Source organism: Dermacentor andersoni, chromosome 1 (assembly GCF_023375885.2).
Source record: "Dermacentor andersoni chromosome 1, qqDerAnde1_hic_scaffold, whole genome shotgun sequence".
In the NCBI taxonomy this organism is placed as follows: Eukaryota; Metazoa; Arthropoda; class Arachnida; order Ixodida; family Ixodidae; genus Dermacentor; species Dermacentor andersoni.
Window position 1 is genome coordinate 155,528,267 of NC_092814.1, and position 13,972 is coordinate 155,542,238.

The following is a 13,972-nucleotide window of genomic DNA, read 5'->3' on the forward strand; positions in this document are numbered from 1 at the left end:
AACATTAATTTTGCTGCAGGCGCCGAGACCGATTGCGCCCGTGCGCTCTTATAATGGTGCTTTATTTCAACCGCAAATTTATGTTGACACCTTTTTGCTACGTACATATACATATTTGAGGCATGGGTTATACAACATGATGTCTTCAATTTTGCTGTCATTGTCAAGTGCGTTGTCTGCAAGTGAGCGCGTGTTCGTTGTGCGGAGGACGTTTTTCTCGCAATAAGTTTGTGCTGTAAAATTTTTTATGGTTTTACTTACTTTGGTGCACCCATGACTCTTGTCGACCGGTACAAAATGTAGTTTTAGCCAGGTTAACTGCTGTTTTCAACATTGTTTTCTAAAGGTAACACGTCATTTTGCAACAGGAGCTGCCTATCTGCAACATGAAGCTACGTAAAAAAATTTTATTGATATCATGTCATTTTATGCGCGATTCTTGTTGGTGGAATCTTGATCAGCGACAGTGATCAAAGAAAACAATATTATAGTGAAATAAACCAGGTTTATTAACTGCGTGGTGCAAAGAGATGCAGATGACCAATACACTTCTAGTTAAATCTAAGGGTGCATAGACATATATATCCACGACATATATGCAAGAGAAAAAATTATTAAATATTCTAAATACACTGATTGAAAACGTGAGAACTCCTGACCGGAATAAGCATGTTTCTTTTAAAAGCTGCACCAGACCCATGCGAGCCGATTGACTTTCCGAGAAAAGGAATCAAGGCAATAATTGGGCGTTAATATGAACAATAGCGCTGGGAGAAGATATTGCCTATGTACTCAGACTGAATTGGGGAGCACAGGAAGTCTTTACCAATGTAATCTTCATGGCTTTCTGACGGTCTCCTTCAACATGCCAGCAGGCAAAATGAAGTAGAAACATATAGCCTAATCAAATGATATTTGCTATTGAGATCGTGTTCGACTTCAGAATTCACTATTAAAAATTATCACATCGCCATTTCCGTTCGAATCCAAAGCATAACAGCACTTTTGACGTCTCAAAGATGAGGGGCCGATGCAAGTGAGGACTCTTGTTCTGAATGATTGTACTGCTGGAGAGCCGTGGCTGTTGCGCAGACGTGCACCAGTTCCCGAGAAAATTAATGCATGGGTGCTAATCAGTTCTGCTGAACAAGTTCGTAGCTGTCATTCAATACAAACACCCCGTTTTGGGGCAGCCTGTAGATGTGCTAACTTGATTCAGGCTAGGAAAACATCTTTTTTTTAAGTCTCACGTCATGTCTGCAACCCATTAAAACTGGGTTCCCCATGTGGTACTGCACTTCAACGAACACAGCAGATCTACAAATATATCTGTGTGTAAGGCATGCTGTTCCTTTAATTGATTCAGTATTGTCCTTATGAAAGTGCGCCGGAAAGCTGATAGCAGCCATTTATAATACTAATAACATATATATATATATATATATATATATATATATATATATATATATATATATATATATATATATATATATATATATATATATATATATATACACACACACACACACACAGAAAGCATATATAGCTTTCATTGATTACGAGAAAGCGTTTGATTCAGTCGAAACCTCAGCCGTCATGGAGGCATTACGGAATCAGGGTGTAGACGAGCTGTATGTAAAAATACTGGAAGATATCTATAGTGGCTCCACAGCCACCGTAGTCCTCCATAAAAAGAAAAGCAACAAAATCCCAATAAAGAAAGGCGTCAGGCAGGGAGATACGATCTCTAATGCTATTCACAGCGTGTTTACAGGAGGTATTCAGAGACCTGGATTGGGGAGAATTGGGGATAAGAGTTAATGGAGAATACCTTAGTAACTTGCGATTCGCTGATGATATTGCCTTGCTTAGTAACTCAGGGGATCAATCGCAATGCATGCTTACTGACCTGGAGAGGCAATGCAGAAGGGTGGGTCGAAAAATTAATCTGCAGAAAACTAAAGTAATGTTTAACAGTCTCGGAAGAGAACAGCAGTTTAGGATAGGTAGCAAGGCACATGGAAGTGGTAAGGGAATACATCTACTTAGGGCAGGTAGTGACCACGGATCCGGATCATGAGACTGAAATAATCAGAAGAATAAGATTGGGCTGGGGTGCGTTTGGCAGGCATTCTCAAATCATGAACAGCAGGTTGCCACTATTCCTCAAGAGAAAAGTGTATAACAGCTGTGTCTTACCAGTACTCACGTACGGGGCAGAAACCTGGAGGCTTACGAAAAGGGTTCTACTTAAATTGATGACGACGCAACGAGCTATGGAAAGAATAATGATGGGTGTAAGGTTAAGGGATAAGAAAAGAGCAGATTGGGTGAGGAAGCAAACGCGAGTTAATGACATCTTAGTTGAAATCAAAAAAAAGAAATGGGCATGGGCAGGACATGTAATGAGGAGGGAAGATAACCGATGGTCATTAAGGGTTACGGACTGGATTCCAAGGGAAGGGAAGCGTAGCAGGGGGCGGCAGGAAGTTAGGTGGGCGAATGAGATTAAGAAGTTTGCAGGGACAACATGGCCGCAATTAGCACATGACCGGAGTAGTTGGAGAAGTGTGGGAGAGGCCTTTGCCCTGCAGTGGGCGTAGCCAGTCTGATGATGATGATGGTTTACTCGACGCAGTCGTTGCCAAAAGCTTTATAAACGGTGGTTGTTGCGAAGGGTGACAACCACCGTTTGTGGAAGCGAAGCGGGCAGCCTCGCTCGAACGGTCGGTGTGTGCTGTCTGCCTGCGAAATGCCCTCGCATCGCGGCTCCCGATCTCGCCAGTAGCTTAGTACTTAGGCGCTGCTTTTCAGAACAGGTACACGTTCGAGGTAATTTTACTGAACTGGTAACTATTTCGTGTCGGAAACAAACTTCAGCCGGCAAGGAAAAAAAAAAAACGGCGAGAAACCGGCCCGCCGGCGCCGCCTCTGTGGAGGTAACGTCAGAAAACGTCACATGCCAGCCGCGCTGTCATTGGCTGTAGCCAAACGACGGTGCGGTTGTCGGACGCGTCGGACGATGAAAATCTGCCCGGTTTGTCGCACGCCGGGCGTCCGATCCGGCGCTTTGGCACGACACGGTCCGTGCCGGCGCGTCGGACGCCGGATCGGACCGTGTGTCTCTCGTTTTAATTTGTATTGGTGCTCTCAAAACACAAGTAGTAACAAAGCTGTCCAGAGAGCATGTTTTGTTCACTTCCTCTGGCAGAGCTTGCTGCTGAGACACGAAGTTCACCTTTCTAAGCTATCCTACAGCTTGCTTGAATTGCAGGACTTGAATCTGCCTCTGCCATTGCATCTTCTTTTTCACACTCTCTGTCTTCGGGACGAACACTGGAAACAATTTCCAGATCTGAGTTCAGCAATGGTAACCAGCTCACTGTCGCACTGCACATAGCTGCCCCTGAAGGGCGTAGCAACAGGGGGGGGGGGGGGGGGCGTGGGCCCCGGGTGCAAGGGGGCCAGTGTGGTGGGGGGGGGTGTCATATAGGTCTGAAGACACCCCTCTTTCCGCCGGCTACACCCGTGGGGGGGGGGGGGGGGAGGGGTGACCTTAAAGAAGACCTATGGGCCCTGGGTGCCAGGCGACCTAGCTACGCCACTGTACACCAGCGCTGCAGAACGCAAAACTTCGTTGAACTTAATTATTTCAAAAATGAGCCCGGATGCGCTGATGAGATCAAGTTCACTCAACTGAAATATTCGCTTTTCAGAAAGTCGTTTAACTAGAATCTTTTTGCATTGAATGCATGGGTAAACCGCCGGGGATCTTCTGAAAGTTCGTTATTCTGAAGTATTTTTTGAACCGACGTTCATACAACCGAGTTTACTGTAAATCAACCATTTTTGCCAACATAAACTACTCTTTCTGAAAAAAAAAATCTTGCCTTGACCTGATTAACTGTATGCTCTATGATCAAAGTGGCAGCTTAATTCTAGCATGCCAAATAGGACTCTCGATGTTCGTATACATATGTATGTACAGTTAAACCTCGATATAACGAAGTATTTCACTTTTCATAACCTCTTGCCCATAGAACAGCATGTATTTAGAAGCTCAATATAACGAAGTGCGTATGCCGCAAAGGAATGCCGAGACAATAAATGAAAACTTTCACGTATGCAGATGGTCAAATGATTGAAGTACAAGCAGCTGCTTGCAAGCGCACCTCTCAAATCGCGCGCCGTGTGACAAGAGCGACCGCCGAAGTGGAGCCGCATCATGTTCCGCATGGGCTGCTTTGCCCAGGGGGCACTGCGAATGGTTGGGAGGATGGATGTTATGAGCATCCCCTTTGGAACGGGGCGAATGGATGGATGGATGGAAGGTAGGAGCGTCCCCTTTGAAACGGGGTGATGGCAGTTGCCACCATGCTCAGCTTTTTATTTTGCCTTTTATTTTTATTTACCTGTGCTGTGTGTTATTAAAATTTTCGATTTTCTTTAAATACGTCTTCCTACCCTTTTAACCTTGTCACCTCTCTGCTTTTGAACCACCAATCCTCCAATCGCCTTTTGCTAATTTCCACAGCATATTTATTTACATGACTATTATTCTATCTGAACCCTAGGGCCTCAGGAAGCGTGACTGTGGCCGCATCGACATCGGGATTGATACCATCACATTTTAATATGAGTTGTTTTGTTGTTTCTAGAGATTTACCACACACAGTACATGTGTCTTCTTCTTCGTTAAATTTCTTTTAATAGCTCCGCGTTCTAAGACATCCTGACCTAGCTTCAAAGAGAAGGGCACTGCCTCTTGAATTATCATAAAACGCTTCCTTCCTGATCTGCTGTTTCCAGTCTCGATATAGTTCAACACTATGCTTCTTTCCATTGAATTTATCCAATTTTTACCTTCCGCGTTCTTAACCTGTCGCTTAATGCTCTGTCTTTCTTCGTTCTCCTGTCTGGCATACTTACTGGTTAGCCTCCTAGTTCTTTTCCACCATTGTGAGTCAACGCACTTTAAATACCGAAGGATGGATGGATGGATGTTATGAGCGTCCCCTTTGGAACGGGGCGGTGCGTTGCACCACCAAGCTCTTGCTATTATACTGCCTAATGTCCTACCTAGGTTAAACAATAATAAAAAATAATAAAAAACACTATGAACTACCACACCCAAATTTTCTGATCCCCTATTGCGAACTGTGCTTTTGTACGTCTCCGTCTTTTGTCGTTTCCCTACTTTTCTTCCACCAATCCTCCAATCGCCTCTTACTGATGTCTATTGCGGACCTGTTTGCTTTACCACTGCTCCCGCTGAACCCAAGGGCTTCAAGGAGGCCAGTGGTGCCTAAATCGAACGCTGGATAGACGTCTTCACATTCTAATAAAATATGCTCCGTCGTTTCCCTAGCTTTACCGCAGCAAGCACATGCTTCTTCTTCCTTCTTATATCTCGCTTAATAGGTGCGTGTTCTAAGGCATCCCGATCTCGCTTCGAAAAGTAATGAGCTTCCCTTTGAGTTATCATAAATGGTTTCTTTCCTAATTTCGTTTTTTCCCCTTAAGTAGTTACTCATGGCAGGTTTCTTTTCCATTGCCGCCACCCATGAGATTAATTCAGCCTCTCTGACTTTCCGTTTGACCTTATTTGTTGCTGTGTTGCCCACCCCACAGGCCGCATACTTGCTGGTAAGCTTCCTAGTTCTTTTCCTCCACTGTGAATCAATGTTTTGCCTGTACAGATACCTGAACACTCTCCCTGAACACTCTCCTTTAGCACCGAAAATGGTGCTAAAAAGCGCCCTCTGTCCTGAACTGGGTAGTACCAAGCTCGGTCGTCTGCTTCAGAAAACACGTTTACAATATGGACCCGCCACTTTCGGTTGTGTTGTACCACGGCTTGCAGCGAATATCGGGCACCGAAGATTTTTTCAGGGGTGGCACGCTGCGTAAAGGCAAGCAATTATGCAACGCCGAATACGTGTACGCCGTTCAAGAAATAAGCGGCGAAATTTTAGCGCGGTGTCAATCGCAAGTAAAGCGAGTCGCGTACGAAGTTGAACTTCAATTAAGGTTTGCACACTGCTAGATTCAGGCGCACAAACGCGAGGAAATGCTTGCTATATATGAATTCACAGCAGCGATAAGCAGACATATCATGTGTACGGAACGGCCCGAGCGCACGACGGTACGTGCCGCTACGTCAGCGGCCGCTAGACTAGTTAAGCCTGCGCTGTAGTAGCGGCCATCTGTCCCTTTAGCAACTGATAACTGATGCAATGCATATGAGCTCGCAGTAACGTACGTGCGAATCGCGCTGCAGCGCGAGCTCGTGCGCTGCTCGCTTGATGTAGCTTTTAATGACAGCGCTCGAACATCGATGTGTTGCAATCAATACTACCTTGCTGTGCTGCCTCAACGTGCTGGCTTGAGTCAAGGATGAGCACATTTAACTCTCTAACCTGTGCTGCTCGTAGTGGTGTAGTGAATTGTCACCGAATCAGCCCAACCATTTGTGGTCATTTGCACACACCTGGTCACTCCACCACTTCGCACTGGTCGAATTGTTAATTGTCGCTGTGGCCGGGTCTCGAATCGTGAATCACCAGCCATGCCTGCTGCTATGTCGGTCTGCCATTGCGACTGTAGGTGCAAAAGACTGATTTTTTAGTAACGCAGATAATCAAGCAAGCTTCAAGACAGGCGAAGCAGTCAACCTGGCGCGAAGTTTCGCCTACCCAGCGCGACGAACTGAAATTATCCAGCGCGCCCGATGCTCCGCTTCGCGAGGCCTTTAAGGCTACGTTCACACTTGGGAAACCGCAAGCGGACGGAAATGCCAAAGCGGCCGGATAATCTTTTTCGCGCATGTACAAAACGTTCACATTTGTTTCGCCACTGCAGCGAAAACCACTTCCGCTTTCACCCACATCTATCTAGTTTGCGTACGTTTGTCCGCCTGGTGGCACTGTTCATCACACTATTTCAAGACATACGTTCATTCATTGACCCACCACTTACTAAAAACTACCATTTCGCGCAACTGCACGCGTCGTTTATAACTTTCGTCTACCATGGAAGATAAACAAGACACAGTTTCGATAGCTTTAGCGAGTTGCTTTTCCTAAAAATAGACGATGAGCAACAGAAATTTTACGACCGGATGTTTACATGCGATTGCAGCTTCCGGTAAAGCGGAACGTCTTCCCGCTTCGCATGGGCGAAAAAATCGGTCCGCCGAGACCGATTTTTTCGCCGCCTGGTTTCCCGCCCGTTTCTCCGCCTAAGCGGGCGGATTTTGTCAAGTTTTTTCCCCATCCGCCTGCTCCAAGACCAATTGTGAACGCAGCCTAAGGAAAACGGTAGAATCTGATGTTGGGATTCAGGCCTTCTTGTTCATGGCAGCCCACGACGCAGAAGTAACGACGGTGACGCTTTTTCGAGGCTGAGCTAGGTCTCTCCGGATCGGCGTCGCCGATTCCTTCTGCTTCCAGCATTACGTCCCACGGCACACGGAGAGTCCGTTTTCGTTAAGCTATAGGCTGCGGTCAGCTCGCGACGTGGTCTGTGAGAAGCGAGGAGCTTTTTCGCACCCGCAACAGGGCAGAAAAAAGTGCGAATCGACGCAAGACTCGGGCTAGACACGTGCTTCGCCACAGCCAGGGCTCAATACTAGCCCAAGCCCAGGTACTACCCAGATAACGTTTCTCGCCGCCACTATACCTCAAACTCCAGCGCAAGCTTAAGACGCCCATAAAGTCCAAGTGCGATTCGATCCTATAGACGTCCGCACGCCAAGTTCCATCCTAGACGCCAGCGCTCGTTTCTCCCCTGGCGGAACGATTTCACCTCCAACGGGTGTAGGTTTCCGCCGCCGCTTCCCTTCACGGTCGCGTCCGCGTTCGGTTCGATCTGCGCGCGAAACGTCTCTTGTTTGCGACGGCGCCTCTCGGATGACCGGAAATTATTATTGTGTTGTTAACTGTCACGACAGCAATGTAAACACGAAAGGGTTGATGCCACCAGTGAAATTCTGCCGATTCTCAAGAAAATGGTACGAAAATAGCAGACGACGGACATGGATTACTGCGGTACGCCGAACGAAGTAAACAGCTGGCAAACGAAGCGAGCTCGTTCATTGATCACTCCTGAGTGTATGCCGGTTTTTATATGTAACCCACATTAATTTCATAATTACTCGGTATATGATCCTTTTATTCATATAAAAACTTTGTTGTTCGACCAGCGCTTGCCCTGTCTTCTTTCTCGTGTTTCGTTTGTGTGGACGCTGCCCAAGAATGGTAACTATGTCTGTTGTATGCGCTAGCAGTGGCCGAAGTTCACGCGTGCCGAGAAATTGAATATGTGCGCGATGCATTGAACATGACCGAAGTTCATTCCTGCATCACCACTACACCGATCGATCGAGTTACTGGACGATACACGCCCGCGTCTTGGTCGCGCCGGCATTGCTGAAGCAAAAATGATTACTAATACTTTCAACTTCTGTCTCTTGAGCACTGTTAAAAAATGGCCAAGCTAGATATTTACATTGCTGCCTCTATTCGATATTGTAGGGGACGTACTAGTTAAAGTTGTGTGCGCATGTCGTACTTGTGCTATGCATTGATATATTTTGTTTATTTCCGCACAGTGTCGATTGAAGTCCGTTGTCGCCATCACAGACAACACGGATTTGTAGCAAACATTTTGTGAGAAACTGCAAAAATGACTTTAGCTAACACGCATCCTATGTGCCGACTTTTCCGGCGGCGCACATACGATGTCGTTTCCAATTACCTGCTCAGCGTCACTTACATGGCTAAGCAGACGCTGCCCTTTCGCCTCATTGCAGCCATAAAAATAATCGTCAAGCGTACCGATCGTCTTAAAGGCAAATAGAAGCGTGTACAGTCTGTTTCACATTTAGGGGAAAACTCGGAACGTATTGCATCGCGATGCGGCAAGGAATGGAGTCGTGAATGGAGTCGTGATTGCCAGGAAGCGTGCTACTGTCAGGGGCAGTGCACCGATTTCATCGTTACTGCGGGCACTGAGCTGATATTCTTTATTAAACGTTGTGCGACGCCACACTCTGAGCCTTCATTGGCGATAATGGAGTTCCACAAACTCCTTTTGACAGCATGCTTCGTTTGTTCTTTCGAAAGGCCGGGGCACTAAGCGCGTGCACGTATATTTCTTCACTGTGTGTGCTACCGTAAAAAGCAGCAACAAGACGCACGAAGATCTGCGCGCAACTTGCTCAGTCTTTATTTGACTCGAAAGGAAAACAAAGCACTCAACAATGATCACTGTGGGGGTCGAACACGATGAAACAGACGGATACAAATAAAGAAATGTTTTAGGTTAAGACAATGAGCTTGAAGCGATTTTTCTCGACAATCATTCGCTACACCATACAGACCCTGCCCGCCGGCGGGGAATTGGACACGTCACACTCCGAACTTCAGTATATCTCGTCATATCCCCAGCGGCAGCGATGACAGCGCTCATCCTGGAAGGCAGTGAAGTGTAGAGTGACTTGATCAGCGATGTGTTCATTCGCAGCACGTCTCAGTCGCTGACGATGGTGGATCGAAGCCTACCCTGGGGCGACTGATAGAGGGGATAGTGCACCAGCGATACTTTCAACGAGCCCCAGACATTTTAAATAATGTTGGCGCCCGGGGATTGAGGCGGCCACTCCAAGAGAGTGACGGCGCGCTCCTCTAGCAGTTCTTGCACAACACGAGCAGTGTGGATCCATTGGCGGCCTATCATGTTAGAATATATAGACGCCTTCCAGGAACGGGCCGTCAAGAACGCATGGAATCAGTACATCGTCTATGGCTGCCCTGCACCTTTCAGCGATGAACTTACCTTCGAAGCGTATCAGTGGGCGTCGCACAACGCTTAGTAAAGAATACCTGCTCATTTCACGCAGTAACGATGAGATCGGCGCATTGCCCCTGACAGTAGCACGTTTCCCGACAATAATGCGGCCAGCGCGCGCCGCAGTAGCAGACGACGCCGTTCAAGACCCTGCCCTCGAGCACCTGCGCCTGCGCGAGCTGCTGCCGCCATCCGACTCAAGCGCTCGCCGCATCGCGATGCAATGCGCTCCGAGTGTGAAACAGACTGTACATCGTCCTTCGAATAAAACGTCCACGCACAAACACGTAGGCACACACCGCGCGCAAGGCGGCGCGCTTATTTCCGCAAGTCAGGACGTACCTTAACCTAGAGCGTACTAGACAATGGTCGAGTGGACCTAACGGCGCTTTCCCGCTCAGGCGCCGCGTGTGGAAATAAATGTGTGAGGGCAATGCGAGCCACGGCCGGACTCGAGCGGCAGCGGCGCGCGTGAACGAACGCGCGCCGCTGCCGCTCGAGTCCGGCCGTGTGCGAGCAAACAGGATCGGCAGTATAATAGCAAGAGATTGGTGGCGCAACCCACTGCCCCGTTCCGAAGGGGACGCTCATAACATCCATCCATCCATTAGGGCGGAGACGCGCTTCGCGACATATTCAACGTAATTTCGCTGCGGACCCCGAGACCAATTGCGGGCGTGCGCTTTTATAATAGTGCTTTATTTCCACTGGAAATTTATATTGACACCTTTTTGCTACGCATACATATTTGAGGCATGGGTTATACAACACGTCTTCAATTTTGCTGTCGTCAGCGCGTAGTCTGCAAGCGAGCGCGCGTTCGTTGCGCGGACGCCGTTTTCCTCGTAAGAAGTATGTGCAGTAAAATTTTTTATGGTTTTATTTGCTTGGGACTCTTGTCGGCCGCTATCAATTGTAGTTTTAGTCAAGTAATCTGCTATTTTTAACACTCTATATACAGGGTGTCCCAGCTAACTTGCACGAAGATTAAAAAAAAAAAAAAAACTGCGTTCTTCAGAACAGAAATCGTGTGGATGTCGTTAGCGTTTATCTAAACGTGCAGTACTTCAACTGCCGCCCGAACCCACTGGCGTTTATCTCGAAACCAAGCACAACGCGAAGCTCTGCCCTTGGCAACACCAAAGGCGCGAAGCGAGCGATGTTTAGAAAGCACGGTTGAGAGCGCTGTAATCACGGCGCTTCTGGCGCTTCCGGGCGCACAGAGCGCGCCGTCACGTGCAATTTTTTAAACTCCGGGGGATTTCGCTTTTCCTGAATAAAAACGGCCACGCTAAGTCTATCTCGTTGAAAGTCCCTGGGTTGGGCAATATTTGTGAAGTTCCACAACTTTTCTATTGACGCCTCAACGTTTCAAGTTGCATTTAAAAAGTTAATTTATCTCGACTAATTACTCAAAAAAGATGAACAATGGTACTTTTGGATAAACACTAACAAAATCCACGTGATTTCTTTTCTGAAGATCGTAGTTTTCAAAATCTTGGTCCAAGTTAGCTGGGACATCCTGTACGTATACTAACCCACAAAAACGGTGACGTTAAACTGAAAAAATATAGGCCTAGCTATTAGCTTACTCCCAGTATTATACAAAATTAGAAATAATAATCAACAGGATACAGAAACTTATAACTAGCGATGAGGTCAGAAGGTTCTTGCAAGACATGAAACGGGGAAAATCGGCAGGAGAAGATGCAATAACAGTCGATTTAATCAAAAATGGAGGAGACATGCTTGGAAAACTGGAAGAATGCAAACATTGTACTAATCCACAAAACGGGAGACGTTAAAGAATTGAAAAATATATAGGCTCATTAGCTCACTCCACGTATCATATATTTACCAAAATAACCTCCAATAGAATGAGGGTAACACTGGAATTTAGTCAACCACGGGAACAGGCTGGCTTCAGGAAGGGATACTCTACAATGGATCACGTCCATGTCATTAATAAGGTTATCGAGAAATCGGCAGTGTGCGATAAGCCTCTCTATATGGCTTTCATAGTTTACGAAAAGGCATTTGATTCAGTAGAGATACCAGCAGTCATAGAGGCATTGCGTAATCAAGGGGTACAGACCGCTTACGCAAATACCTTCGAAAATACCTACAGAGATTCCACAGCTACCTTAATTCTACACAAGTAAGAAGATACCTATAAAAAAAAAGGAGTCAAATAAGGAGACGCACTCTTCCCAATGCTGTTCACTACGTGCTTGGAAGAAGTATTCAAGCTATTAAACTGGAAAGGCTTAGGAGTAAGGATCGACAGCAAATACCTTGGCAACCTTCGGTTTGCAGATGATCTATTCAGCAACACTGCAGATGAGTTACAACAAATGATTGAGGTCCTTAACAGAGATAGTGTAAGAGTGTTGAAGTTTAATATGCACAAGACAGATAATCATGAATAGCCGGGCAAGGGAACAAGAGTTCAGGATCGCCAATCAGCCTCTAGAGTCTGCGAAGGAGTATGTTACCTAGGTCAATTAATCACAGGGAACCCTGATTATGAGAAGGAAATTCATAGAAGAAATGGGTTGGATCGCATACAGCAGACATTGCCAGCTACTGACTGGAAGCTTACCATTATCATTGAAAAGGAGGGCGTACAATCACTGCACTCTACCAGTGCTGACATATGGGGCTGAGACTTGGAGACTGACAAAGAAGCTTGAGAACAAGGCAAGGATTGCGCAAAGAGCAATGGAATGAAGATTGCTAGGCGTAACGTTCAGAGACAGAAAGAGTGGTTTGGATCAGAGAGCAAACGGGTATAGACAACATTCTAATTGACATAGAGAGAAAAAAATGGAGCTGGGCAGGTCATGTAATGCATAGATAACCATTGGACCATTAGGGCGACAGAATGGGTGCCACGATGGGTACCAATTTCCCAATTTCATTGCTCCACCTAGTCTTCAGCTGTCCTCGACTGAGTTTTCCTTCTCTTGGTACCCATTCTGTAACCCTAATGGTCCAACGTTTATCGAACCGGTGCATTACATGACCTGCCCAGCTCCATTTTAATGGGCCTATAATTTTTCAATTCTTTTAACGTCTCCCTTTTTGTGGATTAGTACATATTTTTGCATTCTTCCAGTTTTCAGGGACCCTTGCAGTCGATCGACACTTCGTATAAAGAGCCGCCAGTTTTCCAAGCATTGTCTCCTCCACCTTTGAATAAATCTACTGTTATTCCATTTTCTCCTGCTGCTCTACGTTTCATGTGTTGCAAAGCCATTCTGACCTGATCGCTAGTTATAGGTGAAGTTTCTGCATCCTCTTCATTACTGTTTCTAATGGAGGTATCCCGACTCCCCTGGGTACAGGTCAGTATTGAATTCTTCTGCTGCTTTTACTACATCTTCGAGATTGCCGATATTACCCTGGTAATTTTTCATTGCATACATCTTGGTTTGTCCTATGCCAAGTTTCTTTCTTATTGATTTCAGGCTGGGTCCATTTTTTTACAGCTTCTTCAGTCTTTCTCACGTTATAGTTTCGAATATCACTTATTTTCGCCTTGTTGATCAGTTTTGACAGTTTCATGAATTATATCTTTGAGCTGGACACTTTCATTCTTTGTCGTTTTTTTTATTAGATCCTTTGTTACTCCTACTTAAGTTGCTGCTTCTGAAAGCAGCCTAGCTACGGTTTCAACCATTATCCCTATATAATCTTCCATCTCTCCATCCCAAAGCTGCATATTTGTTTGCAAGCACCAGCCAGAAGTGGTCTGCTTTTAGCTTTACAGCATTCAGGTTGGCCTGTTTCTTCTTGACCAATTTTACTTTTTCTCTCTAAATTGAGGTGAATCCTAGCCCTCAATAACCTATGATCCATGCACTTTACCCTACCTATCACTTTTACATCCTGCACTATGCTGGGATCTGCAGAAAGTATGAAATCAATTTCTTGTTTTACCATTAGGGCTTTTCCAGGTCGACTTTCTGTTGCTACACTTCCTGAAAAAGGTGTTCATTATTCGAAGCTTATTCCTTTATGCGAATTCTACCAGCATCTCTCTAGCATTCTTAGAATCGACGCCGTAGTTGCCAATTGCTTGTTCACCCATCTGCTTTTTTCCCACTTTTGCATTAAAGTT